The 4,480-nt window shown below is 42.5% G+C and overlaps 1 pseudogene across 1 annotated transcript; it reads right to left on the bottom strand.

Annotated features, from left to right (window-relative positions):
* Nucleotides 1–2,728: 2,728 nt before the first annotated feature.
* On the bottom strand, nucleotides 2,729–3,990 carry LOC308262157 (trimethyllysine dioxygenase, mitochondrial-like; annotated as a pseudogene). Its single transcript has one exon. The product of its transcript is annotated as a trimethyllysine dioxygenase, mitochondrial-like (transcript).
* Between the last annotated feature and the right edge of the window lie 490 nt (nucleotides 3,991–4,480).

The following is a 4,480-nucleotide window of genomic DNA, read 5'->3' as shown; positions in this document are numbered from 1 at the left end:
GTCTCACGGCAGGCTCTGATCCTGGCCTCGCTGGCCCCAGGACCAGCCCAAACCCTCAGCAGGCTCCGATCCTGGCCTTGGAAGCCTCAGTAGAGGCCTTGCCTCACAGCAGGCTCCAATCCTGGCCTCGCTGGCCCTGGCACCAGCCTCATCCCTTGGCAGGCTCCGATCCGAGCACCCTCTTCACCCAGCAGGTTGTCCCACATTCCCAAGGTTGCGTGGTGGTAGTATTCTGCCTCTGAGGTAATTTCTTCAAAAGTTCCAGGTGTATTACATCAGATCTCTGCGTCCCCTGAGTACTTACCGCTGCCAATGCGACTGCCTCCACCATTTCAAATCTTTCCCAAGGTCTTTTCCCACACTGCATAATGTTCAGTGTTCCTAAGCATGCGCGACAGTAGCATTTGACTTTTGGGGTAATTTCTTCAGAGGATCAGGGTGGGTTGGATTAGATGTCTGCCTCTCCCAAATCTAAGTCTCCACCACCATCTAGGCCACTGCTGCTGCCACCGCCTTCCTCCTAGGTCTCCGCTAGACTCTCTCCTTATAGATGATGTCCAGGATTCTTAACGATGTAGAGAAGCAGCAGTCCTCCTTCACCAGGAATTTTTCCAAAAGTTTCAATTCAGATGGATATGTTTTCTCTGCATCTCCAATATTCTAGCTGCCACCGGGGCCATCTTAACCCCTCTCAAGTACTTTTTTTTTTTTCGTTTCCCCCTTTTTTTTTTTTAAATAAGAAGAGAGTATGTGTGGTTTGGGGAGGATGTGGGATCAGGCACTCAGTAGCGATGAAAGTTTTTTTTTCTTTGCAGGTGGGAGGGGGTCTCTTAAGGGTGCCCTGCCCGTGCCCCCCCCCCTCCAGGGTCAGGGCCTTGAGTCCCAGACCTCTGGGGCCTTCCGGGTGGGGGGGTCGCCTAAGGGAGCCCCGCCTGTGCCCGCCCACCCTTCCCAGTTGGGGCCATGTGGCAGGACCTTCAAGGCCTTCCAGGTGGGGGGGTTCACCAAAGAGAACGCCACCCGCGCCCGCCCACCCTTCTGGGGTCGGGGCCATGCGGGCCGGACCTCTGGGGCCTTAAGTAATATTTTAGATGTGATGTAATATTTAAGTAAGTGATCAGAAGCAAATCACTTCTGGTTATTTCATAATAAACAATTATGAAAAAATAAAAGATCACCTTAAAAAGCAAAAAATAAACAAATGAATAAACAATTATGCTTTAATAATTTAGTGCAAAGGCAGATTAAGTTATTTTGTAGTATTGAAAGATTAGTTTTCTTTAAGCTAAAAGTAAATGATTATGACTAAATCATTTCAAGACCACTCCACCCAGTCTAACTGTATGGGTATTATAAATGACAAATGCCAAGTGAGTGCAGTGTGGTTGGTCCCGTGGCATAGTTATGTGGACAGCTTCACTAAAGTGGAATGAGTATCTGGGTATCATCTGAGCATGCTGGGAAAGAGTCCAAGTGGGGAAGAAGCCAAAGGCCAATCTATGACTCAGGGATCATTTTTGTAGGGTGCATGGAAAAAATTAGATAATTAGATAAATTGAGTTTAGTTCTTTTTGGGTTTAGTGGGATGTTGGGGCATTTCAAAGATAGACCTTAAGTTGTAAGAAAACATTTACACAGAGGTGGTATACTGGGATGAATAGTCTTCCTATGCATAACCTGTGAATATAATCTTATTTGGGAATAAGGTCTTTGCAGATGTAATCAAGTACTGGTGAGGCCTTACTGGATTTGGATGGATTTAAATCTGAAATGACAAATTTTATATATAAAAATATATTTTTATATTTTCTTATAAAAAGAAGAAAATTTAGACACACACACACACACACACACACACACACACACACACAGATTTGAGTGGTTCATCTACAAGTTAAGGAATACCAAGGACAGACAGCAGCCATAGAAGCCAGGAGAGAAGCCTGCAACAAATTTTCCTCAAGGTCCTTTAGATATCTGCTAATACCTTGATTTTCGACTTTTGTCTGTCAGAACTGTGAAAGAGATTTTGGTTATCTTAAGCCTCCCAGTTTGTAGTAATTTGGTTTTTTTTACATGCATGTTCTTGTTTATTGCTGCATTATTTATAATAGCTTAGATATGAAATAAAACTGTATGCCCATGAATAGGCGAATGGATAAAGAAAAAATGATACCTATACACAACAGAATACTATTCAGTCACAAAAGTTATTTCATATAATTTGCAGAAAAATACAATTAGAGGACACTATGTTAAGTGAAATAAATCACACACAAAAGGAAAAGTACCACGTGTTCTCACTTATACATGAATGCTAAGACCAACAATTTTGTGAATTGCTGATTTATCAATATTTCATCATTTATAGAATGTGTTTCATTTTAAATGATCTAGTCAGAAGAAATATTAACCCAGTGAGTATCACTGATCTGCTTTCAATATGGAGACTATATTTCTGAAATAAAGTGATCAAAATTATCTCAAAAGCTTTAGAAACAAGTGGGCTCATGTTATAACTTAGGGGAGAGATGAACCCCACTAGATGGCTGACATCATATAACTTGAAGCCCTATCCCTCTAATGGGTTCCCAAACAGAGAAGGAGGAAGCTTCTGTTTTGGAGGATGGGGTAAGGAGACAATATGAAGTAGATTTTGACACAATACTGTTCTGTCCATATAAAATGTAGGTAGCCAAGATGCCAGGTGTATTCAAAGCTGTCAACTTTAAGCCTGAACCCCCAAGAGATGAGCAGTGTTTAATACATCATCTCTTGTTAAATAGCATCCGCAGAGTTGGCGGTAGTCAGTGAAGGATTCCCTGCCATGTAGGACTCGCCAGTTGTCTATAAATAGGACCCTTCCAGGCTTTAATTTGACCCAAAGCTCATTCTCAGGTCTTCTCAACTCAATTGTTAGAGTCCAGTGTGCTGTATACCAACAATGAACGACATCATAAGGCACAGTACTGATGACAGCTTGATCATAGTTGTACCTGATCAAATAGAGCTCTTTATTCCATGGATATATATTTAAGACTGGCCCAACTCCAATCATGTGGTTGTGACATTCTCCAACATTTTCAATATACTCATGCTTCAATGGCACTTTGCTGAGGAGTTCAAGTTCCTCAGGTGATTTCTGAAGTACCTGTTCTGCTGCATAGAATCCATCAACTAACAGTTTCCTGCCACCTGTTCCTTCATGCTTAAGACAATGAAACACTTGAATGCCACAGGGCTCTTGAAAATAGGTAGTGTCAGTGTGCCGATCCAGAGCATGCTTGGTATACGCAGTGTCACCTCTGGAGAAATCTGAAGTGAAGTACCACATCCTCCCATAGATGGTTTCTCTGATCAAGCTGATCCTTTCTGCCAACTTCTCTGTGTGATCTTGAGTGGAAGGGACATTTTCTACAAATGCAATTCCATACAGCAGAAAGTTTTGTAGAAACTTCTTCAATCCCTCATTGGTTTCTAAGAAACTCTAGGAATCTACAGAAGGAACTTGGGCTTGCTGGTAGATTTCGGCATTCCATAATATTCTAGGCTGGATAACCTTTTGTTTTTGCCCTTCGTAGCTATTTTTTACCAGCCAATCCAAATCATATCTTGTCACATGACCATCTGGCCAAGTGAAAAAGAGTGTGGTTTCATTCAGATGGATGGCCTTGGCTTGATACATAAATCCACACTGGCAGTGTCAAGGCTGCGTTGGTGAGTCTTAGAGTTGTAGCAAGATGCTGAACAGCAGTGGTCTCGAAGCCACACATAATCAAAGCGCATCACAGTGTTAGTGTATTGCAGTTCAAAATGATCTTCATGTTGTTGCCAAGCACAATTCAGAGATCTGGAGATTGTATGGTGCCAATGGATGGATAATGGAAATAGGCTTTTGAAATTAGGCTGTTGAAGTGTTTGGCATATGACTTTCCCCTTCAGCAAGTTCTGGAGCCTATTTTGTAGGTGGGACAACCTGTGGCACCACATCCTGTGCTAGAGGTCCCGACTCCCAGCGCCACAGAGCAGGCAGAAATGCAAGCGAGGAGGGCCTTGGGAGGCACGCTTGCACCACCTTTTACCCCCCCCCCCCCCCAGTTTGTTGTACTTTATTATGGTAGTGCTAGGAAACTATACAGGCGATAATTGGATCTGATGGTGAATTAATGGGACAACACAATAGGGATAAAAGAGGAAGGTTAAGATGGGAAACTTGTATGCTATGCTGACACTTAGTGGCATAGCATTCAAATGATAAAGGAGAAAAAAAAGCAGGGAAGAACCCAAAATAATGCAAACAAGCTCTACTTTTCAAGAAAGAAAGAGCTATGACAATGTTGGAAAATAATGAAAATAATGGAAATAATGAAAATAATGGAAAATAGAGAAATGGAGCTGGTGAGTTGTAATTATCAGAGTCTTCAAGAGGGCATTTTGTGGTTTGCAGACCAGCCTCAGCTACTTAGGGAGGCCCTTGCAA

This window comes from Muscardinus avellanarius (genome assembly GCF_963383645.1).
Source record: "Muscardinus avellanarius genome assembly, chromosome: 4".
NCBI classification, from domain to species: domain Eukaryota; kingdom Metazoa; phylum Chordata; class Mammalia; order Rodentia; family Gliridae; genus Muscardinus; species Muscardinus avellanarius.
The sequence above is the reverse complement of the archived record's forward strand: the minus strand, read 5'-3'. Positions and strand labels throughout refer to the sequence as shown.